This window comes from Mobula birostris, chromosome 7 (assembly GCF_030028105.1).
Source record: "Mobula birostris isolate sMobBir1 chromosome 7, sMobBir1.hap1, whole genome shotgun sequence".
Lineage (NCBI taxonomy): Eukaryota > Metazoa > Chordata > Chondrichthyes > Myliobatiformes > Myliobatidae > Mobula > Mobula birostris.
This window is the reverse complement of record NC_092376.1, coordinates 131,231,396-131,258,777: the sequence shown is the minus strand read 5'-3', so window position 1 is coordinate 131,258,777 and position 27,382 is coordinate 131,231,396.

Sequence of the window (27,382 nt, the reverse complement as noted above, 5' to 3'; positions counted from 1 at the left end):
AGTACAGGCCCTTGGGCCCACAATGTTGTGCTGACACTTAAACCCTGCCTCCCATGTAACCCCCCACCTTAAATTCCTCCATATACCTGTCTAGTAGTTTCTTAAATTTCACTAGTGTATCTGCCTCCACCACTGACTCAGGCAGTGCATTTCATGCACCAACCACTCTCCGAGTAAAAAACCTTCCTCTAACATCCCCCTTGAATTTCCCACCCCTTACCTTAAAGCCACGTCCTCTTGTATTGAGCAGCGGTGCCTGGGGAAGAGGTACTGGCTGTCCACTCTATCTATTCCTCTTTATATCTTGTATACCCCTATCATGTCTCCTCTCATCCTCCTTCTCTCCAGAGAGTAAAGCCCTAGCTCCCTTAATCTCTCAACATAATCCATACGCTCTAAACCAGACAGCATCCTGGTAAATTTCCTCTGTATCCTTTCCAATGCTTCCACATCCTTCCCGTTGTGAGGCGACCAGAACTGGACACAGTACTCCAATTGTGGCCAAACCATTGTTTTATAGAGCTGCATCATTACATCGCGACTCTTAAACTATATCCCTCGACTTATGAAAGCTAACACCCCATCAGCTTTCTTAACTATCCTATCTACCTGTGAGGCAACTTTCAAGGATCTGTGGACAGGTGGAATTTGACCTTCAAAAGTATATCACCTCACACTTCTCCGGGTTGAACTCTATCTGCCACTTCTCAGCCCACTTCTGCATCCTATCAATGTCTCTCTGCAATCTTCGACAATCCTCTACACTATCCACAACACCAGCAACCTTTGTATCATCTGCAAATTTGGCAACCCATCCTTCCAGCCCCACATCCAGGTCATTAATAAAAATCACGAAAAGCAGACGTCCCAGAACCTATCCTTGTGGGAGTCCACTAGTCACAACCCTCCAATCCAAATGTACTCCCTCCACCACGACCCTCTGCTTTCTGCAGGCAAGCCAAATCTGAATCCACCTGGCCAAACTTCCCTGGATCTTATGCCTTCTGACTTTCTGAATAAGCCTACCATGTGGAACCTTGTCAAATGTCTTACTAAAGTCCATGTAGATCACATCAACTACACTACCCTCATCTATTTGCCTGGTCACCTCCTCAAAGAACTCTATCAGGCTTGTTAGACATGATCTGCCCTTCACAAAGCCATGCTGACTGTCCCTGATCAGACCATATTTCTCTAAATGCCCATAGATCCTATCTCTAAGAATCTTTTCCAACAGCTTTCCCACCACAGACGTAAGGCTCACTGGTCTATAATTACCCGGACTATCCCGACTACATTTTTTGAACAAGTGGACAACATTCGTCTCCCTCCAATCCTCCGGTACCATTCCCGTGGACAACGAGGACATAAAGATCCTAACTGGAGGCTCAGCAATCTCTTCCCTCATCTCGTGGAGCAGCCTGGGGAATATTTCGTCAGGCCCCAGGGACTTATCCGTCCTAATGTATTTTAACAACTCCAACACTTCCTCTCCCTTAATATCAACATGCTCCAGAACATTAACCTATTGTCTTCACCATCATCAAGTTCCCTCTCAGTGGTGAATACTGAAGAGAAGTATTCATTGAAGACCTCGCTCACTTCCACAGCCTCCAGGCACATCTTCCCATCTTTATCTCTAATCGGTCCAATCTTCACTCCTGTCACCCTTTTGTTCTTCACATAATTGAAGATTGCCTTGGGGTTTTCCTTTACCCTACTCACCAAGGCCTTATCATGCCCCTTTCTTGCTCTCCTCACCCCTTCTTAAGCTCTTTTTCTTGTTCCCCAATATTTCTCAATAGACCCATCCGATCCTTGCTTCCTAAACCTCATGTATGCTGCCTTCTTCCACCCGACTAGATTTTCCACCTCACTTATCACACATGGTTCCTTCACCCTACCATTCTTTATCTTCCTCACCAGGACATCTGTCTAAGTCCTTCTGCAGACTCCCTGCTTCCTCAACACTACCTGCCCCTCCACCTACCTTCATATCATCTGTAAAGTTGGCTATAAACCCATCAGTACTTTTATCCAAATCCTTGGCATATAATGTGAAAAGCAGTCATAACACCAATTCCAATGGCAACCAACCAGCAAAGGGCCAATTTATTGCTACTCTTTGCATCCTGCCAGTCAGCCAATCTTATATCCATGCTAGTACCTTTCTTGTAGTACCATGGACTCATATTTTATTGAACAGCATCATGAGTGGCACCTTGTCAAAGGCCTCCTAAAAATCCAAATAACCAACATCCACTGACTCCCCTATGTCTATCCTACTTGTTATTTCCTCAAAGATTTACAACAGATTTGTCAGGCAAGATTTCACCTCAAGAAAATAATGACTGAATTCAAGCTAATAGGCCTATAATTACCATCCCCCATTTCTTTGTCCCCTAACACTACCTCTCTAGCAAGATTTTCCAGTGGTCTGATATCCACTCTCATCTCTCTTTTACTCTTTCTGTATCTGAACAAACTTTTTGTATCCTCTTTTATATTATTGGGTAGCTTACCTTCATATTTCTTCTTTTCTCTGTTTATGGACTTTCAGGTGCCTTCTGTTGGTTTTTAAAAGCTTCCAAATTCTCTACCTTCCTACTAAGTTTTGCAATATTATGTGCCCTCCCATTTGCTGTTACGTTGTCTTTGACTTCCCTTGTCAGCCATGATGGCTTCATTGTCCCTTTAGAATACTTCTTCATTTTTGGGATCAATCTTTCCTGTGCATTCCAAATTTCTCACAGAAACACTTGGCATTGCTGTTCTGCCAACATCCCTGCTAGTCACCCCTTCCAATAAACTTTGGCCAGCTCTTCTCTCATACTTCTGTAATTCCCTTTGCTCCACTGTAATAACGATGTCAAATTTTAGCTTCTTCTCAAACTTCGGTGTGAATTCTTTCATATTATAATATTTCCTCCTAAGGGGTCTTTTACCTTAAGCTCCCTAATCAAATCTGGATTATTACATAACACCCAATCCAGAATTGCCATCCCCTTAGTGGGATCAAAACCAACCTTCTCTAAAAAGCTGTCTCATAGGCATTCTACAAATTCCCTCTCTAGTCTCCAGCACCAATCTGATTTTCCCAAACTACTTGTATATTGAAATCCCGCATTATTATTGCAATCTTACAAAACTTTTCTATCTCCAATTGTAACTGGTAGTCCACATCTTGGCTACTGTGTAGTGGTCTGTATATAACACCCACCAGAGTCTTTTTATCTTTGCAGTTTCTTAACCGTACCCACAAGTACTCTACATCTTCTGATCTGAGGTCACCTTCCCCAGAAGAGATACCAATGATCCAGAAATCTGAAACTCCGTCCCTGCACCAATTCTTTAGCCACACATTCATCTGCCAAGTTATCCTATTATTACCTTTACTGCATGTGGCACAAGTAGCAATCCAGAGATGACTACCCTGAAGGTCTTGACTTTCAGCTTTTTGCCTAACTCCCACAGCAGAAATTTTCTGGTGACTCAGCAATAGTTGTGTGTATAAAGGGAGGATGGGAGGATGAATACAAGGCCCCGGTGGAAGATTTTGTCAAATGGTGCAAGCTGAATCATCTGCATTTCAGCATCAGTAAAACAAAGGAGATGGTGATGGACTTTAAGAAAACTAAGCTGCACTGCTCCCTGTTGATGGTGAGGACGTGGATGTGGTTAGGACCTATAAGTACCTGGGGTGCACCTGGACAACAGACTTGAATAGAGCACCAACACAGAGCTGCGTCCAAGAAGGGCCAGAGTCACCTCTACTTCCTGAGGAGACAGAGGTCCTTTGTAGTACACAGGCCTCTCCTTCACATGTTCTACCAGTCTGTTGTCACCAGAACAATCGTCTATGCGGTGGTGTGCTGGGGCAACGGTATTGACGCAGGTGATGGCAACAGGCTGATTAGAAAGGCTGGCTCTGTTATAGGAGTCAAAGTGGTCACGCTGGAGGGTGTGGTACAACAAAGGACCCCATGAAAAATCCTGGCAATTCTGGACAATGTTTCTCACCCTCTGCATGCCACCTTGGATGAACAGAGGAGCACTTTTAGTAATAGACTATGACAACTGCGCTGCTCCAAAGAGCACTATATGAGGTCATTCTTACCCTCAGCCATTAGGCTCTATAAACAGAATTGGGTGTACTTTGCACTGGCTGCCTATTCACTTTCCCTCTCCCGACAGACTCCCAGATAACTGCCTCCTGCAACTTGGAGATGACTACCTCCCCGCAGCACCCTTCTATCATTCCCTCATTCTCACATATGAGCTGAAGTCCATCCAGTTGCAGCTCCATTTCCTTAACACAATTTCTAAGGAGCTGCAGCTCTGTGCACTTCATGCAGATGTAGTTGTCAGGGAGACTGGCGGGGTTCCCAGAGTTTCCACATCTCAGACAAAGAATGTACTGCTACCCCGGACACGTTCTCAGCACACTAGCTATGTACTAACAGAAAAAGAACTTACTAGAAACCTTATTACTTACTTAGAGCCTACCTCTGTACTTGACCAAGCCTATTCTTGCTTAAGCCTGTTGAGCCAAAGCCTGACCATTCTAACACTGGCCCACTCACACAATGACCACTCTGTTTACATCCCCCTTCTTTTTACTGGCCCTGCACTGATTTTAGCCCACCAAAAAGAGCCAAAAGCACCAGAGCTCATTTTAAACCTTGGAATGACCTCTCCCACCAAAAAGAAACAAAAGCACTGGAGCACTTTTTAAGCGTCACACTGCATTGCCAATGAATGACATCAACTGTACTTAAACCATCTCTTCCTTAAAACCATCCCATTATTCTGTTAAAGTTCTACCTGTCAACTTCTGCTGCAGTTATCATGGATCAGACCCATTCTCATCCCATTGAATTTGGCTTTTCTCCAAATAATTATTTTTATTTAGTGTTGTGCCTTCTCGTTCTCTATAGATAACTTAAGTTCTATGATATTACGATCACTATCTTCTAAATTTTCCCATGTTAAATAGGTGCACTTATCCTATTTTTGCCTGATCTAGAAAAAACTCTGTCCTTGTAAAATGAAAAACATACTGTCCCGAAAATTACCCTGATCCCTGATACTATTACCTTTGAAATCTGTATGAGATAGTTACAATTCCTAATATAACTACCTATACATTTTTTCCTCTGCATATTTGCCCCTCTGTATCTTTCCCTCTCAATGGTGAATGAGTGCAGCAATGTAATGTTCCCTCTACTGTTTCTTAGCACAAGCCCAATAGTTAGCATTAAAATAGTCTATGTATCAGTATTCTTTTTGTTTTCTGCCTTCTGGTACCCTTTCTGAACATGGACTCTGTGAGAATTTAAAGTCTTTTTGAGCCACATCTTGAATATCACTATAGTATTATATTCCCACACAGCTGTACTTCAAATTTAGTCATCAAATTCTGTGCTTTCACAGTAATCAAATTTAGTCATTATATCATTTTCATTTTCACTCATCTCTATAAAGCCCTTAAAATGATCTAATGTAAATGATCTTCTCCATTTCTTCCTGCTCTTTTGCATTTATTCTACCTTATCATTTATTTTTCTTTCTCCAATTCTGCTGGCTGGTGCATTTAATCCTTCATTACAACATTGTCCTATTGATCAAAGGAGGCTCTGGCTGCCAGTGAGCACAACATTAACTATGATTTGCCATGCTTGTTTCCTTCTGGAATTCCTGCGGATCCCCTGTCCATACCTACTGCTCCCCACTGGGCATCACACTCCTTTGCTGACACTTCTGTGGTCTCTCTTAGTAAACAGCTTCCTTCTCCCTTGCAGTTCCCTTTCCCATTGTGGCAATGAGAGTATGCCCTGTTACTGTGTGAATATGTGGGATGATACTGTTCAGCAGTGTTCACAGCTATGCTGAATTTAGAATGATCACGTTGAGAACTGTGCAGGTCATGTTTCAGTGCCTCTCTGCATGTAAAGTCCCTTTTTATCGTTGTTCTTAGTTTTAAATTTACAATTTCTGTAAACGACTCCATGTTGTCCAATGCAACAATCCAAGAAAGGGCGGAATCCAAATTAGACACATCTGCTTTTTAATCAACTGTATGGAGAAAAGGAAACTTTATTGGTGTTATGACAAACCATTATTTGAAGTCACACTTGTTTATCTTTTCCTTTAGATCTTTGAATAAATAGGTAGAAAAACAGCAACAATTTTATCCCTATTGCTACATGATCAACCAGTGTTCATCAACCATATCTGAGATGTCATTTTATCCAAGATGACCTCACACATCAAAGCCCACACCAATGACGCACAACTTCAAATGTATTTGTGAAATTTTAAGACAGCGGTCCCCAACCACCGGGCCATGGACCGGTACCGGGCCGCAGAGCATACACTACCGGGCTGCGAGGAAACGATATGATTTGGTGATATGAGTCAGCTGCACCTTTCCTCATTCCCTGTCACGCTCACTGTTGAGCCATTACGGACGCGAGGTCATTATCCACGCGTTATCCATGTCAGCGCGGGAAGAAGATCAACTCCTCGAGCTTGCAGATGACAGTGGGCTGAAAAGTATGTTTGACATAACATCTCTGCCGGCATTCCGGATCAAAGTCAGGGCTGAATATCCTGAGATAGCCATGGAAGTGCCGCAAACGTTGTTTCCATTTCCAACATATCTCTGCGATGAATGTAACAAAAACTAAATTGCGGAATAGACTGGACATAAGGAACCCCAGTCGAGTATCGCTGTCTCCCATCACCCCTCGATAGGACCGTCTTGTTGCAGGGAAACAAGCCCAGGGCTCCCACTGATTCAGCGATATTGGTGTGTTGCAATGATTTTATATGTTCATACGGGGAAAATATGCGCGGTGTGTTTAATATCCAAACGTTACTTAAAATGTTATGATGCTATTGACTTATATAACCATATAACAATTACAGCACGTGAACAGGCCATCTCTGCCCTTTTAGTCCGTGCCGAACACTACTCTCACCTCGTCCTACCGACCTGCATTCAGCCCATAATCCTCCATTCCTTTCCTGTCCATATACCTATTCAATTTAACTTTAAATGATAATATCGAACCTGCCTCTACCACTTCTACTGGAGTTCGTTCAATACTTACTTCAAGCTCCCCTGTCCTTATCGCTATATTCATGCGAGGAAAATATGCGCTGTGTTTAATATTAAATTCGTTAGATAAACCCTTTTAGAAACGAAATTGAGTGTATTAGCTACTTATCACCAACATTCCGGTCGTGATTAACACTCCCCCCTTCCTCCTCCCGAACAGAATCGCCGAAAAGGACTTGTAGAAAAATAATCGGCACGTGCACGCATGCGCAGGTCATACATGCTCACTGGTGCCCGCGCAGGGCTTCATGGTCGTTGTAGTCTTTCTTTGGGTAAACACAACGTATTTAGTCATAGTCATAGGCATACTTTATTGATCCCAGGGGGAAATTGGCTTTCGTTACAGCTGCACCATAAATACTAAATAGTAATAGAACCATAAACAGTTAGATAGTAATATGTAAATTATGCCAGTAAATTATGAAATAAATCCAGGACCAGCCTATCGGCACAGGGCGTCTAACCCTCCAAGGGAGGAGTTGTAAAGTTTGATGGCCACAGGCAGGAATGACTTCCTATGACGCTTTGTGCTGCATCTTGGAGGAATGAGGTATTTGATTGCTACTCTTGTCCGTTGGCAACTATCACACTCACCACCCCGCCCACCCTCCCCCCCAGTCGGCCGGTCCGCAGTGCAAAAAAGTTGGGGACCCCTGTTTTAGAATAATGACTGATGTGAGGGTTTAAATTTAAGGATGTAGCACATATCACCATTATATACTTACAGAGCACAGAACATACAGCATTACAGTGCAGTATAGGCCCTTTGACCCAGGATATTGTGCGTACCTTTTAATCTACTCTAAGATTAGTTTTACACTTCCCTCCCACAAAGCCCTCCATTTTTCTGTCTAAGAGTTTATTAAATTCCCCTAATATATCCACCTCTACCACCACCCCTCACAGGGCATTACACACACTCACCACTCTGTTGAAAATAATTACTTCTGACATGCCCCTATACTTTCCTCCAAATGACCTTAAAGTTATGCCTCCTCATAGCTATTTTCACTCTGGGAAAAAGTCTCTGGCTATCTACTCGATCTATGCCACATCTTACCGTCACCTCTTATCCTCCTTTGTTCCAGAGAGAAAAGCCCTAACTTGCTCAACCTATCCTTATAAGACAGGCAGCATCCTGGTAAATCTCCTCTGTACCCTTTCTAAAGCTTCCACATGCTTCCTATAATGAAGCAACCAGAACTGAACACAATAGTCTAAGTGTGGTCTAACAAGGGTCTGGTAGACCTACAACATTGTCGCACAGCTCTTCAACTGAGTCTCCCTGACTAATGAAGACCAATACACCATACGCCTTCTTAACACCCCTATCAATCTTCATGACAACTTTAACTCAATTATTTGCTGATTTTGTTTTTGTGTTGCTCTGATAACACTTGTTTAAAAGTTGGTTTATGTCTGAATACAAACCTATGGTTAGCCCCTGTGGTTATTCATGCTAGTTCAAACTTGATACGGCATTTGATCACAATGCTGTTGAAAATATCTGTGTGTGGTTTGTGTATGGAAAGCTGTCTTAGGGCATGAGTCATTCAATTTGTGGCTCAACATTTTACACGTTCTCATCCATTCCTGGCAATTTGAAGCCACTTGATGGTGTGTACTTAGATCACTTCTATAATTAGCTTTGTGTGCCTTTGCAGCAATACAGAAAGGAAGTGTATGACCATACAAGATAAGCCAAAGTCAGTGTTTTGATACTTGATTGGTTCTGGCTGTTTGCTGCATATTTGTCTCCACAGACGAGTTGCGTTAACACCTGATATGTGCATTATTTCAATGAGCCGTTCCCACGGGTGTATTAAAATAACAGTTCTACTACAAATGGAGAGATATGTGAGTATCCAGTGAAGATCTAATTCAGAGAGAAACGTGGCCCAATATCACCTACCAACATTCCAAATTAGTAGTGCACAACAGATGATAGTTCTCCACGAGTGTCCTCCCTGTCTGAAGCCTGGTGCACACGAGCATACACTGTGAGTAGAAGATGCCTAATCAAATTTTTGAATTGTGATTCTCAGATTACCTGTATTTGCAATATTTTTTCAAAAAGCTCACGGTAGTCACTAGCACTTAAAAGCATTGCACTACATGCTATTCTAGTAACATGTCTCCTGTATAAAATAGATTTGAATGAAACACATATCTTAGACAGTGCATTGAAATTGATGCCCATCAATATACAAGTAGATTATACATGCTTACAAAATAATGACAAGCTGATGCTGATCTGGAAAGTAAAGCTATTAAAGAACTAAGATCATAGGACATAGGGGCAGAATTAGGCCATTTGGTCCATTGATTCTGCTCTGCCATTTCATCATGGCTGACCTATTATCCCTCTCAACCCCATTCTCCCAACTTCTTCATGTAATCTTTTATGACCTGACTAATCAGGAACCTACCAGCTTCTGCATTAAATATACTCAAAGACTTGGCTTCCGCAACTGTACATGGCAATGAATTCCACACATTCACCACCCTCTGTCGTAAGAAATTTTCTCTCATCCCTGTTCTAAGTGCACATCCCTCCATTTTGAAGCTGCCCCCCCCCCCCAACCCCCGGTCTTAGACTCACCTACTCTTGGAAACATCCCCTCTATATCAACTTTGTCCAGCCTTTCAATATTCAATAGATTTCAATAAGATCCCACCTCATTCCTCTAAAATCCAGTGAGTACAGGTCCAGAGCCATCAAGCGTTCCTCATGTTAACCATTTCATTTCCAGAATTATTCTCATGAAGCTCCTCTGAACCGCTCCAATGCCAGCACAACTTTTCTCAGATAAGGGGCAGAAAACTGCTCATAATACCACTGTCTTATAAAGCCTTATCATTACATTCTTGCACATGTATTCTCATTCTCTCAAAATGAATGCTAACATCCCATTTGCTTTCCTTACTACTGACTCAACCATCAAGTTTACCTTCAGGGAATTCTCTACAAGCACTCCCAAGAACCTTTGCACCTCTGATTTTTGAATTTTCTCCACTTAGAAAATAGGCAACACCTTTATTCCTTCTACCAAAGAACATGACTATACAATTCTCTACACTATATTCTATCTGCCACTTCTTTGCCCATTCTTCCAATCTGTCCAAGTCCTTCTGCCCACTCCCCGCTTCCTCAACATTACCAGCCACCCCCGCCCCCCCGACCCATCTTCACATCATCTGCAAACTTGGCCACAAAACCATCAATTCATCATCCAAATTGTTGACATATAACTTGAAAAGAAGCGGTTCTAATTCTGACCCCTGCAGAACACTACATGTCGCTGGCAGCCTTACAGAATAGGCCAAATTTATTCTGACTATTTGCCTCCTGCCAATCAGTCAATTTTCTATCCATGCTAGTTCCTTTCCTGTAATGTCATGGGTTCTTATCTTGTTCAGCAGCTTCTGAAAATCCAAGTAAGCAACAACCGTAGACTCTTCTTTGTTTCTCCTGCCTCTTATTCCATCAAAGAATTCCAAAAGATTTGTCAGGCAAAATTTCCCCTTAAGGAAACCTTGCTGACTTGGGACCATTTTATCATGTGCCTCCAAGTACCCTGAAACCTCATCCTTAATATAGACTCCAACATCTTTCCTACCACTGAAGTCAGGCTAACTGGCCGACAGTTTCCTTTCTTCTGCCTCTTCTTACAGGGTGGAGTGACATAGTCAGTTTTCCAGTCCTCCAGAATCATTCACAGAATCTAGTGATTTTAGAAATTCATTACTAATGCCTCCAGAATCCCTTCAGCTACCTCTTCCAGAACACTGGGATGTAGTCCTTTTGCTCCAGGTTGCTTTCAGACCTTTCAGCTTCTCATAGGCTTTCAACAAATTCTCTCTCTTGGGGATTTTCTCAATACACCTGCATATTGAAATGCCCCATGACAATCGTAGCATTGTCCTTTTGAGATGCATTTTCTATCTCCCACTGTAATTTGTAGCTCACATCCTGGCTACTGTTCAATGGCCTGTATATAATTCCCATATATTTTACCCTTGAAGTTTCTTAACTCTGCCTGTAAGGAATTCTACATCTTCCAATCCTATGTCACCTCTTTCTAATGATTTGATTTCTTTTTTTTTGCCAACAGAGCTACACCATCGCCTCTGCCTACCTGCCTAACCTTTCAATGCAATTTGTATCCTTGGATGTTAAGCTCCCAACCATAATCTTAATTCATCCATAAATCAGTGATGCCTACATCGTACCAGCCAATATCTAACTGCTCTACAATATCATCCACCTTATTCTGTATACTACGTGCATTCATCATCCTTTTTGATTTTGCCCCCACATTACAGTTTACCTCATCCCACTGACTGCAATTTTGCTTTATCATCTGCTTGTCTATCCTCATCGACTTGTATACCAAATCCCCCATCATTCCGATTCCATCCCTGCCAATTTAGCTTAGTTTCATGGTTTGTGTCATCATTCCATAATATTACTCCTGTAAATGTGAATCTATCAATCAGTTTTTAAATCATTGCCATGTTTTTCCGCCTCACTGCAATTTTTATGAATTGTTTCCCAGTGCTGAATTATACTGGACAACTTGAAGCCGCCAGTCTCAAGCTGGAATGGGTGATATTTGATTATGTATTTAAGCACCATTTTAAAAGTTTCATCAGTCCTAGCTGACAGTCCTCAAATGAATTTGAAACTGAAACATTTTTCCATTTGAAACATGGTCTTAATAATCTCCTTTGAGGATTGTATCAGTATTAATAGAAATGTCCATATACAGTTGATAAAATACTTTATTATTCCATATTTTAGATTTGGATGTCGCAACACCTAGTGGCAGAAGTTAAACTCTACATTGCAAAGCCTCATCGGAAGTACACACTTCGAACATAAAAAAATTATAGATGAGCGCCTCTTGTCGCAATGCATTTAATAGAAGAACTGTATTTTCAGTCACATTAATTACTTTCAAGAATCTATTTTTAAAATGAAATGCACTTTAATTTACAATTTGAAATTTGATCCACACTGTACTGAGCAAAATAAAACAGAAAAATAAGAAATATAAAGTTCTAACTTTCTAATTGCTATTAAAAATCTAATCACTGTGCCTACTGATTTTTTTTCAAAACTCTTTTCAGTTTATATGTTCCTCTTGGCATCCTTTTGCCTTATGAGTGGATTCAATCAAAGTGATTTAACATAATGCTGATATTTTCTTGCCAATGCAAACAGAAATCATGTTTTCTAACTGAAATTGTTATTGTACTGAAACTCCAGTATGGAAGCACTTTTGATGAAATTGTCTGTATGCATTTGCATAGTAAATGGAAATGATCTCATTAGGCATTCAAGCACTAACATGTGATTTAGTATTTTAATATGGGTTGATTTGCTGACCGTAGTAAGCAAACGATTCAACAAATTGTCAGATGAAATCATGCAAATTAAACAGATAAACACCTGGAAATTATCCATCTGAGCTTTGTTAAAGGCTGATTTATTTTACATTCATAGTAAAACTGAAATAAAAATGGCACCTGAGTTTCAAACAAAGTTACAGATAGCACAAAACTTATTTTAATACCGCTATTTTTTAAGATGAAGGAAGTATGCTTGGCTTGGATTTGCGACTGTTAAAGAACTACAATACCAAACAAAAACTGACAAAAAATAAATAACTGGATAAACCTGGAGTGATTGCTTTGGATGTATTTGGAATACATTCTGCAGACACAGTATATGCACCTTTTCTTTAGTGCGATATGAGTTCAGAGGGAATTACACTACAGTAGAACTTATTCCTACAGAAATCTATATTGATGGTAGCTATGGTAAAGATTTTAAAATTTGTTAGTAGTAGATAACATGCAAAACGTAAGCAGTTTACTTGACATTAGAACACAGCGTGGAAGCACCAATTTACTTCATTGACTCAATTTTGTCTTTTTAAATAAGCATCTATCATAATCCTCTCTCCTTGTTATTTCCCCATACATTCAATAAATTTTCTCTGCAATTATTTGTCCACTTTTCTTTGAGAGCTATAAAGAAATCTATATTCATTATGATATCAGATGGTGTATTTTTCATCTATCTCAGGATTTTGGTGTTATGGACCAGGCCAGCATTTACTTCTCAGCACTTGAGAAGGTAGTGTTGAACTACCACTTGGAACCACTGCACTTCTACAAGGAGTTTAAGGATTTGGACTAAAATGGTGGGTGACATGGACTTGCTCTTGTAGCCCTATCTGGTCCAATTAAGTTTCTAGTTAGTGTTGCTTTCCACAATGTTGATGGTGGGAACGTGATGATGGTTAAATGGTTAGACTCCTCCTTGTTCCAGATGATCATTGTTTCGAACTGAAGTATGGCAAATTTTGCTTATCGCACATAAGCCTATACCCGAATCTTGTCCGGCTCTTACTTTGTGCAAGCACAAGATACTTCAATTACTGTAGATTTGCCAGTGGAACTGAACATAGTCCCATCATCACAAACGTCCTGATTTCTGACTTTAATATGAAGCAGGTAGAATGCTTTTGTTTTGATGCCAATTGATTTCAATTTTACCAGGGCTACTTGATGCTACTCTCAAACAAATGTTGCCTTGTGCCAACAACACCCACTCTCATCTCAGCCAGTGAAGTTCAGCTCTTTGGCCCATGCTAGGAGTACGTCAAGGCTTGGCGAGTAGGTTATTAGTGAGCAAATGCTGCTTGATTGCACTCTTGATAATATTTTTCATTACTTAGTTGATGATTGAAAGGAGATCGATTGGTGGAATAGCTGGGTAGGATTGTCCTGCTTTTATTTGTGAATTTGGGCACATTTTAACATTGTGTTGCAGCTGTCAAAAGTCAAAGTCAAAGTACATTTATTATAGAAACCTAGGAACATAGAAAACCTACAGCACAATACAGGCCCTTCGGCCCACAAAGCTGTGCCGAATATGTAGTTACTTTAGAAATTACCTCGGGTTACCCATAGCCCTCTATTTTTCTAAGTTCCATGTACCTATCCAGGAGGCTCTTAAAAGACTCTATCATATCCACCTCCACCATCATTGCCGGCAGCTCATTCCACGCACTCACCACACTCTGCGTAAAAAAACTTACCCTGACATCTCCTCTGTACTTACTTCCAAGCACCTTAAAACTGTGCCCTCTTGTGTTAGCCATTTCAGCCCTGGGAAAAAGCCTCTGACCATCCACGCGATCAATGCCTCTTATTATCTTTTACACCTCTATCAGGTCACCTCTCATCCTCCACCGCTCCAAGGAGAAAAGACTGAGTTCACACAACCTATCCTCATAAAGCATGCTCCCCAATCCAGGCAACATCCCTGTAAATCTCCTCTGCACTCTTTCTATGGTTTCTACATCCTTCCTTTAGTGAGGTGATCAGAACTGTGCGCAGTACTCCAAGTTGGGTCTGACCAGGGTCCTAGATAGCTGTACATTACCTCTCAGCTCTTAAACTCAGTCCCAAGGTTGATGAAGGCCAATGCACTATTTGCGTTCTTAACCACAGAGTCAACCTGCACAGAAGCTTTGAGTGTCCTATGGACTCAGACCCCAAGATCTCTCTGATCCTCCACACTGCCAAGAGTCTTACCATTAATATTATATTCTGCCATCATATTTGACCTACCAAAATGAACCACCTCACACTTATCTGGGTTGAACTCCATCTGCCACTTCTCAGCCCAGTTTTGCATTCTAGCAATGGCCCACTGTAACCTCTGACAGCCCTCCACACTATCCACAAAACCTCCAACCTTTATCAAAGTATGTATACTTTATACAACCTTGAGATTCATCTTCTTACAGGCAGCTACAAAGCAAACCCCAATAGAACCCGCTAAAAGAAAAGAAGACCTTCAAGCATCCAACGGGCAGAGGAAAAGAAATGTGCAAACAATAAAAGTAAGCAAATAACTTTCAGAACTGAAATTCACAAAAGTGAGTTTGGTGAGAGATGAGTAAACATTGTAGAGTAATAAGTTAAATTAATTTGAATTTTTTAAATCTTACATCCATCCCACAACGTGAGAGAGTGCATTATGACAAATCTTTGCATTATGACTATTGCAATGTACAGACAAATGAATTTAAAAGTCTAATGGCTTGTAGAAAGAAGCTGTACTGTAGCCTGTTGGTCCTGGCTTTAATACTGCAGTACCATTTGCCAGACGGAAGTCGCTGGAACAGTTTATAGTTGGGGTGACTGGTATCCCCAGTGATCTTCCAGGCCTTCTTTATGCACCTGCTGCTGTAAATATCCTCAATGAAGGGAAGTTCACATCCAGAGATGTGCTGGGCTGTCCGTACCGCTCTCTGCAGGGCTGGTGTATTTCCCATACCAGGTAGTGACACAGCCAGTCAGTATGCTCTCAATGGTGCCCCTGTAGAAGGTCTTGAGATTTTATGACCCATGCCGAACTTCTTCAGTCGCCTGACATGGAAGCTGTTGTGCTTTTGTTTTTGCCACACAGCCGGTGTGTACAGTCCAGGTGAGATATTTGGTGATGTGTATACCGAGGAACTTGAAACTATTCACCCTCTCGACTGCAATCCCATTGATCCTGATCAGGTTGAGCCTGTCTGATCCTCCTGTAACCCAAGTTCAGCGTGGAGATGTAAACCACACAGAGCAGTAATCTGAACCAGCCTGTGGTTCGCTTCCAGCCCTGACACCCTGTCCTTTTCAATCTGGCCTGGCGCCTAAATCATCCAGACCTTGCTCTTGGACTCAGACCCTGCCGCTTCAATACGCTCTCCGGCCGGTGCCCGACCACCTCAATTTGGCCTGTACCGAACTTTCCCAATTCAGTTCAGCACTTAAATCGATCAAACGTCAGGTCTGTCCTCACTCTCAGGCCCGGGCCCAGGCTCCGGCGTCTCAACTCTGCATCGTCTCTGCTCACCGCACTTCGGTTCTGCCGAATCGAATTGCCCGTGGCTCATTCCAGCTCTCCCCAGCGCCTTGATTCCGCCTGTGCACACAACTCCGCAGCCACGCTGCATCTTCGAGACTTCAGTTTGCACTGCAAAAATGCCAGGTCATACCGGCGGTTCCGAAGCTCAACTCCAACAGCGACGTTGCAGTCTATTGTCTGCACTGATCGTTTAACAGAAAAAGTGTAATCAATGAAGCATTTAGTAGCTTCCTTTCTTTTATTTGCCACCAGCAAGCAGTCAGTGAGCTTCACCAGTGCCGTCTTAAACCAGAAACTGTGTAATATCTATATAAAAAAACACAACACTAACCACTCAACGTAGATAAAAATATTTTCCTCATTTTAGCTCTACGTTTGTCGCCAATCAACTTAATTTATGCTGCAAGGTGATGGGTCATTCATCTTCATTGGATTCCATGTCAGTTTTAACGTTAACGGTAGATTTCCAATTCCCCTATAGGGTTAATCTGTCAGAGCTCACTAGGTTTGCCCACTCCCACTGGGTACTTAAATGAATGCCAGAGGACAGCTAAGATCAATAGTGTTAGTCACTGTGTTCAAAAGAAGAAAGAAAAACATTGTCAGAAACAAATGTGTAAAAGAAAATGAATAAATATTTGGACACAATAAAGCTCTGATTAAGTACAATATATACCAAAGAGATAATTTAATTCTATAAGCAACACAACGTGTTGGCACTGTGTAGGACTGTGCCAAGTTGTCTAGCTGCGTGGAGTATAATGTCAGATTAGAGCAAGATCTAAATTTTGCGTTATTTTAGGCACAAGTGAGGTCTTAAGGAGCAGAATACATTATGCATTGACTATGATTAGGTCAGGAGCTTGTGATCTGAGGAAGGAATGAGACGAGTAAAACTAATAATAAAATCTTGCAGATGCTGAAAATCTGCAATAAATAAGAAAAGGATGGTTTGTACAGGATCCATAGAGAGTGAAAATAAAGTAAACTTTTCAAGTTGTTTACCTTTTGCCAGAATTGGGAATACTCAGAGACTAACAGAATTTCAAGATGCAGAGGAGGAACGCAGTGGGAGTAACAAAGTAGGAATATAAGAAATACTGTAGATGTACCAATTGGCTATTCTTCCCTTTGTACTGACTCCACTATTCAAAAATACCAGGGCTAATCTTTTATTTCAGTCCACTTTTCACCACTAATTCTATAATCCCAGATAATAGCAGAAAGTTGAGTGGTGTCATGGCAACAATCTTGCACACAATGTCAGTAAGATGAAAGAACTGATTGTGGAGTTCAGAAAGGGTAAGGTGAGGGAACACACACCAGTCGTCAGAGAGCGATCAGAAGTGGGAAAAGTGAGCAATTTCAAGTTCCTGGGTGTCAATATCTCTGTGGATCCATATTGGGCCCAACATATGGATGCAGTTACAAAGAAGGCATGACAGCAGTTATATTTCATTATGAGTTTGAGGATATTTGGTAAGTCACCAAAAGCACTTGCAAATTTCTATAGAGGTACCATTCTAACTAGTTGCCTCACTGGCTGGTATGTGTGTATGTCTGGGGCGGAGGGGAGGAATCAAAATAAGCTGCAGAGAGTTGTGAACTTGGGGAGCTCCATCATGGGCACTAGTATCCAGGACATCCACAAGGACTGATACCTCTAAAAGGTGGCGTCCATCATTAAGGACCCCCATCACCCAGGTCATCCCCTCTTCTCATTGTCTGAAGGCACACACTCAGGGATTCAGGAACAGCTTCTTCCCCTCTGCCCTCCGATTTATGAATGGACGTTGAACCATGAACGCTGCTTTATTATTTTTATTTTTGCACTACTTATTTAATTTAACTGTTTTATATATATATATACCTGCTAGTATATTTTTTCTCTATTACTATGTATTGTATTGTACCGCTGCCACAAAGACAACAAGTTGCACGACATATGCTGGAGATATTAAACCAGATTCTCATTCTATTCTGACCCCTTGACTTCTTTGATATACAAAAGGAGGGGAGGAGAAAATGGCGGCGTGACGCAGCGCACATGGCCGCTCCGAAATGTTATCGTATTTGTAAGTAGGTACCGTGCACAATCCTGATTTGATGGAGACAGACGTGAGAAGCACGGAGGAACATCTGGAGAAACTTCTGAAATGCCCACTTCGCTGCCGCTGCTACTGTGCGATCAAGAACCTCCGGAGGGGAAGGCCCCAAATCCTCAGCTTTGCCTATTGCCTGTTGCCGGGGCGGGGGTCGAAGCGCTCGGCAGAGATGGTGCTCGGTGTTTGATGTCGGAGGGCTGGTCAGAGGCTCGAAGTTTTCAGACGAACTCAAGAGTCGGCTGTGATCGGGTGCTTCCAGGGTACTGCATCAGCAAGTTTGCAGCGCTGGAAGCATGGCAGGGAGAGTTTTCCTTCCTTCTACTGTCTGCATGAGATGATGGGACTTACAAGAGACTTTGAGACTTTTTTTTTTACCATGCTCATTGTTTGTCCTTTATCAAGTTACAGTATTGCTTGGCACTGTTGTAACTATATGTTATAATTATGTGTTTTTTGTCACTTTTTCAGTCTTGGTTTGTCTTGTTTACTGTGATATCATTCTGGAGGAACATTGTATCATTTCTTAATGCATGCAGTACTAAATGACAATAAAAGAGGACTGTGTGTCCTCATAATCTAATCTAATCTAACAATCTTTTGAATATTGTCAGCACTTGAAATTCCACATCTCTTTATTGGGCAAAGAATTCCAAAAATTTACTGTCCATTGGCTGCTGATATTTTTATTCTCATCTCAGCTCTGAATGGAAAGCCACTTATTTTGAAACACTGACCTGTGGTTCTAGACAGTCCATCCAAGGGAAACACCATCCCTGTAGGTTTCAAGATTATGGTGCATTCATCTAACTCGAGAAAGTATATGCCAGCTGGCTTCATTTCATTTCCTAGATCACCCATGACCTATTCCCATGACATCCTCCCTGCCACACATCAGTGAGCAAAAGAATAGATTTGCAATAGGTTGGAAAGCAGGAAAGATCAACTTTAAGTAGGGCAAAATTGAAAGGAAGTAATATTAGGTGATAGATAATCCATCTAAATTTCTACTTTATTCCAAAGGAACATTAACCCGTCTGCATGGTAGTCTGAGAGGAAGTGAAAGAGCTAGGTTTATAGCTGGTGGTCCAGTGTAGATTCCATCGTTCCAGATTCTGTGGTTCTCTGCTGTAACTCACCATTTGCTGCTCACTGCTACATCCAGACTTTGTCTGCTTCTTCTGGATACGATATATGGATCTGCATGTCTTCCCCGAAATGCAGGCATTCTTAGAGATTCTGCTCTAACTCATCTATAAGGTTAATGGGTCATATCTCAAATAACAATGAGTCAGAGTACAGGAAAGAGATAGAGAGACTAGTGACATGGTATCATGACAACAACCTTTCCTCCAACGTAGGTAAATCAAAACATCTGGTCATTGACTTCAGAAAGACGGGGTGGGGGGTGTGTTGTGCACATGCTCCTGTTTCCATCAAAAGAGCTGAAGTTGAGAGGGTAGGGAGCTTCAATCGTCTATCCTGATCCAACCACATTTGTGCTGTGGCCAAAAAAGCTCACCAATACCTCTACTTCCTCAAGAGGCTGGTGACTTCAAGAAATGGCAAAGTTGCAGACACAGCTCAGCACATCACATAAAGCAGCCACTCCGCTATAGGATCTGTATATATTTTTCACTGTCTCAGTACAGCAACGAGCGTAATCAAAGACACCTCCAGACATTCCTCTCCCATTAGGCAGAAGGTACTAAAGGGAGGAAACATGTACCGCCAGGCTAAAGGACACTTCTACCTCTTTGTAATAAGACTATTGAACAGTTAGTTAGTACAATAAAATTAACTCTTGACCTCACAATCTACCTCACTATGATTTTAGCTGTGAGCTTCAACCCCTACTCTACACTGTGTGGCGAAGCACAGCTCCAATGCCATATTCAAGTTTGCTGAAGACACCACTGTCAAACTAAATCAAAGGTGGTGATGAATCTGTATATAAGGGGGAAATTAAAATATGGCTGAGAGGTGCCACAACAACAACTTCAATGTCAGCAAGACCAAGGAGCTAATTATGGAATTCAGGAGGAGAAAATCGGAGGTCCCTGAGCCAGTCCTCATCATGGAAAGGGTCAGCAACTTTGAATTCCTTGGTGTTATCATTTCAGTGAACCTGTTCTGTAAGTGCAATTACAGAGAAACCACGACAACACCTTTACTTCTTTAGGAGTTTGCAAAGATTTGACAAGACACCTAAAACTCTGAAAAACTTGCCGTGCTCGTTTCTCACTGCTGTCATCAGAAAGAAAGTACCGAAGCCTCAGGATGCTCACCACCAGGTTTTTACGCCTCAACCATCAGGCTCTTGAATGAAAGGGAATTACTTCAGTCAACTGAACCGTTCCTACAACCTAGGACTTACTTTCAAGGACTCTTCATTTCATGTTCTAGATATCTATTGCTTGCTTATTTATTTTATTTTTTTCTCTCAGCTCAATTTGGTAAAACCTGAAGTATGGCCATAGTCAAGCACGCTCATTCCTCAATTGCTTGGAACTTTCTGTCTAGTCTAGTGGTGCTTAGTATTGTGGCTTTCTGAAGATGTGCATAGACATTACTGTGCAGACCTGATTTTTAATGCTATTGTGTGGTGCCTTTTACTATTGGGACCGTGTATACCCTGTTCATATTCCACAGTCCTTCAATTTCCTTTTTTAATTCAGCATATATCTGGTGTTTTACACATTAATTTCTGGAAGATATGTGTGTTTGGAATGGCTATACTGTATCTATTAAATAAGTTATTCTTGCTTACAAATCCTGTATTATTATATCCAAATGGTTATTGTGGATTGTCCTATCTGTAGTAACTGATCAGCCATAATATAATTTGTGGTATTCTGACTCTAAAACTAAATCATGCTTGCATTTATAGTAAGTTGTGATTTCATTTATGAGCTTGTATTTTAAAGCAAGAATTTGATGAATGATGTTGGCCACTTGATTGTGCCTGTGTAAGTAATCAGATTGAGTTAAACTGCTACAGGATGCTATAATGTGTTGGATTGTTTCTGGTTTTTCTCGGCATTTTCTACATTTATCATTTTGAATTGGTGGGGCTTTATTATGTATTTTTGATATTTTTTGTGTTAACCACCTGATCCTGTATTGCCACAAAGACCCCTTCTGTTTCTGGGAAGAGGCTTCCAACTCTGAGTGAGGCATTTGAGGCTTCCCCGTCGACCATAAGACTATAAGACAAAGGAGCAAAAGTTGGCCATTCAGCCCATCGAGTCTGCTCTGCCATTTTATCATGAGCTGATCTATTCTGCCATTTAGTCCCACTCCCCCGCCTTCTCACCATAACCTTTCATGCACTAGGCTGTTCAGATTGTGGGGATGTCTTCCACTGAGGGTCATGTTTTTTCATTGGTTAACTTTTTCTTCAATGGGGAGAATTTCTTCATTATTCTGAGTTGTGCTCTTATTTAAGTTTAGTGGTATATGCTGCTCGCTTGGTGTGCTGAATTCTGTTTTCGCTGCTGACAATATAAGTTTTACCTGACTGTTGTATATATTTTAATGTCTGTTATTCCTCTTCCCCCTTCAGTACTAGGTAGTGTAGTCCAAGTGCATTCGAGTGTACATAATGCTTGCTGACATTTGTCATTTCAGTTGTTATTTTTCTTTGTAAATTTTCCAGATCGGTTAAGACCAAGATCTTGTGCCAATGGTAGTATAAGTAAAGCAAAAGTGTTTGTTGCCTTTCTTATATTTTTACTGTTGAGCTCGGTGTAGCAGAACTTCTTAAGCCTTCTGGTAAATTCTGTCAAAAGTTTCATTATTATTTCACTCCTTTTGCATTTGCAGAGTTTGCTGTCTTTTGCACATTGATTGTATACCCTATTGATGTGGTCTTTCACTGATTGTATTATGGTTATTGGATTTTTTGAGTATGCCAACAAGAAAATGAAGCTCAGGGTTGTATATGGTGACATATATGTACTTTGATAATAAATGTACTTTGAACTTTAAACTTTTAACTTTACTTAATTGGTTGCCTACCCTGCACTTCCTTTGTAGCCATTACAGTTAATTCTGCATTGTTATGATTTCACCTTGCTCCACCTCAATGCACTGTGTAATGATTATTTTTTATTGTTAGGACAGTATAGAAGATAAGCATTTCACTGTGCCTCGGTACATGTGACAACAATAAACCAATGCTAATACCAGTATTGGTGGGAGGAGAGAGTGCAGCACACCATGCATTTGCAGCCCTACGGTGAAAATGATATCGTTTCCATTAAATAGGGGCCGTGGACAATTCTGATTTGTTGGAGACAGATCTGAAAGCACAGAGGAACATCTGGAGAAATTTCTGAAACGCCCATTTGTTGCTGTCGTTACTGCACGATCGTGAATCTTCCAGAGGGAAAGCCTCAAAATTCCTGGTTTTGCCTGCTGTTGGCAACTGAGATTGAGGTCGAATCACTCGGATAGAGATGGTGCTCGATACACTGTGTCAGAGAGCTGATCGGAGGCTTGAAGTTTTCGGACGACTCAGAGTGGGACTGTGGTCGGGCGTGGCAGGGAGAGTTTTTCTTCCTTCTCCTGTCTGCGTGAGATGTGGGACAGTTGAGAGACTTTGAACTTTTTACTGTGCTAATAGACTTTTCTTCATCAAGTTATGGCATCATTGCACTGTTGTAACTATATGTTATAATCATGTGGTTTTATTAACAGGAAAGCTGCAGCTGCTGGAAATTCAAGCAACACACATCAAAGTTGCTGGTGAACACAGCAGGGCAGGCAGCATCTCTAGGAAGAGGTATGGTCGACATTTCAGGCAGAGACCCTTTGTCAGGACTAAGTGAAGGAAGAGATAGTAAGGGATTTGAAAGTTGGAGGGGGAGGGGGAGATCCAAAATGATAGAAGACAGGAGGGGGAGGGATGGAGCCAAGAGCTGGACAGGTGATTGGCAAAGGATACGAGAAGATCATGGGACAGGCTGTCCAGGAAGAAAGACAAGGGGGGGCAGGGGGGAAACCCAGAGGATGGGCAAGAGTATAGTCAGAGGGACAGAGGGAGAAAGAGTGAGAAAGAATATGTATAAAAATAAATAACAGATGGGGTACAAGGGGGAGGTGAGGCATTAGCAGAAGTTAGAGAAGTCGATGTTCATGCCACCAGGTTGGAGGCTACCCAGACAGAATATAAGGTGTTGTTCCTCCAACCTGAGTGTGGCTTCATCTTTACAGTAGAGGAGGCCGTGGACAGACATGTCAGAATGGGAATGGGATGTGGAATTAAAATGTGTGGCCACTGGGAGATCCTGCTTTCTCTGGTGGACAGAGTGTAGGTGTTCAGCAAAGCGGTCTCCCAGTCTGCGTCAGGTCTCGCCAATATATAGAAGGCCACATCGGGAGCACCAGACGCAGTACATCACCCCAGCCGACTCACAGGTGAAGTGTTGCCTCACCTGGAAGGACTGTTTGGGGCCCTGAATGGTGGTAAGGGAGGAAGTGTAAGGGCATGTGTAGCACTTGTTCCACTTACAAGGATAAATGCCAGGAGGGAGATCAGTGGGGAGGGATGGGGGGGGGGACGAATGGACAAGGGAATTGGCGCTGCTTCCTGCACACATGCTGAGTTTGTTGACTTTATTAACTTTGCCTCCAACTTTCACCCTGCCCTCAAGTTTACCTGGTCCATTTCTGACACCTCCCTCCCCTTTCTAGATCTTTGTCTCTGGAGACAGCTTGTCCACTGATGTCTACTATAAGCCTCACAGCTATCTGGACTATTCCTCTTCTCACCCTGTTCTTTGCAAAAACACCATCCCCTTCTCGCAATTCCTCCATCTCCACCACATCTGCTCTCAGGATGAGGCTTTTCATTCTAGGACGAGGCAGATGTCCTCCTTTTTTTAAAGAAAGGGGCTTCCCTTCCTCTACTATCAACTCTGCTCTCAAACACATCTCCCCCATTTCACATACATCTGCTCTCACTCCATCCTCCTGCCACCCCACTAGGAACAGGGTTCCCCTGGTCCTCCCCTACCACCCCACCAGCCTCCGGGTCCAACATATTATTCTCCGTAACTTCTGCCACCTCCAACGGGATCCCACCACGAAGCACATCTTTCCCTCCCCCCCACCTCTCTGCTTTCCGCAGGGATCGCTCCCTACGCGACTCCCTTGTCCATTCGTACCCCCCATCCTTCCCCACTGATCTCCCTCCTGGCATTTATCCTTGTAAGTGGAACAAGTGCTACACATGCCCTTACACTTCCTCCCTTACCACCATTCAGGGCCCCAAACAGTCTTTCCAGCTGAGGCAACACTTCACCTGTGAGTCGGCTGGGGTGATATACTGCGTCTGGTGCTCCCGATGTGGCCTTCTATATATTGGCGAGACCCGACGCAGACTGGGAGACCGCTTTGCTGAACACCTGCGCTCTGTCCGCCAGAGAAAGCAGGATCTCCCAGTGGCCACACATTTTAATTCCACATCCCATTCCCATTCTGACATGTCCATCCACAGCCTCCTCCACTGTAAAGATGAAGCGACACTCAGGTTGGAGGAACAATACCTTATATTCTGTCTGGGTAGCCTCCAGCTTGATGGCATGAACATCAACTTCTCTAACTTCCGCTAATGCCCCACCTCCCCCTCGTACCCCATCTGTTATTTATTTTTATACACACATTCTTTCTCACTCCTTTTTCTCCCTGCCCCTCTGACTATACCCCTTGCCCATCCTCTGGGTCCCCCCTCCTTGTCTTTCTTCCCAGACCTCCAGTCCCATGATCTTCTCGTATGCCCTTTGCCAATTACCTGTCCAGCTCTTGGCTCCATCCCTCCCCCTCCTGTCTTCTCCTATCATTTTTGATCTCCCCCTCCCAAATCTCTTACTAACTCTTCCTTCAGTTAGTCCCAACGAAGGGTCTCAGCCTGAAACGTCAACTGTACCTCTTCCTAGACATGCTGCCTGGCCTGCTGCGTTCACCAGCAACTTTGATGTGGTTTTGTTAGTTTTTTTTAGTCTTGGTCTGTCCTGTGTTTTGTGATATCACACCGGAGGAAATATTATATCATTTCTTAATGCATGCATTACTAAATGACAATAAAAGAGGACTGCGTGTCTTCATAATCTTAAAAAAAAAAAAAAAAAATCCACATTCATACAGTGCTGCTCCTCTCAGTGACATCCCTGGTGGATCCAATCAGGAACACTTGATTATAATCCCAGAAGGTCTGTGACCTACAGTATGTTACAAGGACATCATCTTCTTTGGCCACTGCTCTTCGTACAGGTCCCTCTAAGCTGCACCCTGGCAACAGCATTCCAGCCCCCATCACCAGCACCTGCAAATTCAATTCACTTTATCTTCCATGAGGAACTTCGTTTGTGTAGTGGTAAGGACAATATCTCAGAATTTAGATATACAACACCACACTACATATAATGAAACACAATATAAAATACTCACAATAGATAATAAATACTAAAAATTAATTCATGTAATTTACAATACAAATACACTTGGAAAACTTATTGTTTTTACTGTCAAAGCTCCCTGTTTACCACTCTCATGCTGATCTAATCGTAATTTAAGCATTCATCAGTAAAAGCTGTCTCCAGGTAATACATGTGTTCTATTATTACACCATAATTAAGTCAATTCTGTCCATAAGTTGGAAACGACACACACAAGAAAATCACTTGCCACTATTACCATACCATCACAGTATAGTTATCCGGCCAGTGGTGTAGTGGCACCTGTGAATGGTCTCGAGTTCGAATCCAGCCAGTTGCTTTCATGCTTTCCACCCATGCTGGGTTGAGCGGCTCAGCTTCGTAAAAAACAGAAAATGCTAATGAAATGACAAGGTTGCTGCCCAATGTGCTGCAAGGTACGGAAAGGATCAACATCCATAGTACTATAAAGAATCATATCAAAAACACAGACTGATTTGAAAGAACAATGACTAAAATGGAAAAAGAGGAAACTAATTCTGTCATTCATAACAAAGATATGTCTACACTTTGGACTTCTGGATTTATTAATATTATGAGAGCTTGTTTGTATGTAGAAATGACCATAAGTCTTGGTTCATAACCCAGAGACACACTTCAGCTGGAAGTGAGCTGCTTGTATTGTTGCCTATCACTTTAGAGGCTGATGAATGATGTTAGACCTGTGAACCTAAGTGCTGACAGCTTCAACAATTGTTCAGAACTATAGTTCATGCTGAAAATGACGTAATGCAGGATTTCACAGGAAACCTGACAGTCCTGTTCAGCGAACTGTTCATAAGGGAGTGCATTGTTTATATGATTTGTTAAATAGCTTTGTGTACAATACAACACTTACATTAATAGCACTGACAAGTAGTAAAGCTGCCTCTTGGCCTCTTAATTTCAAAATTATAATAATCCTCTGTCAAAATTATTACCATTTTTTCCCTACTTTTCTAAAATATTTTGTATTCAGGAATACCACAACAACCATTTCTCCCTTTTATGAGCCTTTTCCTTGTATCGCAGCCTGGAAGACGAGCGTGCCTTTGGGGTTCCGAGGTTTTGCAGTCCTGGGGACAGGCCGATTCCAGGCTGGTTCTGCCGACTGAAGCATCATGGGGGAAAACAGAACATTGGGAACAATGGATCTGCTGCCAGAGGCTCTGTATCCGATCACACTCTCTCCCCCTCTTAATATCATTGGTGGGGGAAGAGTTTGGTGCTCATTCTTGAGTTGGAGAACTTGGGGGGGGGTGGGGAGGGAAGAAAAGCAACATAACAGACTCAAGAATCAGACCATGAATCAATGAGTTGTTTTGCTTATGTCTCCCATCTCACTGAAAGGGTGACACCTCCCTGTCCCTTTATTAAGGAGAAAGAGACTGTAGTATGTTGAATTGTCAGGTGAATGATCAGTTTTTGTTGTACTGCAAATCATGGTCTTTCTTGGGGCCTTTGCTATTGCTTGCTTGGTGGGTAAAGGGCATTGATGCTTCTTTTGGTGAAGTAAGTGGAGCAGGAGGAGGGTTGTTGCTTTGCTGCTACTTGTGCATAGGAGAGGGGGAGTAGGTGGGCTTTGGTTTTTTTTTCCATTTTTACCTGCATTCTGGCTTGGAGTAGACCTATTAACCTTCCATTTTGAGGTCTGGTGTCCTCATCCAAAAGCAGAAAAAAATTCTTGTTAAAAATTACCTGAAGGGTGGAGGTTAATTTGTGTTAACAGTATACTCAGTAAATT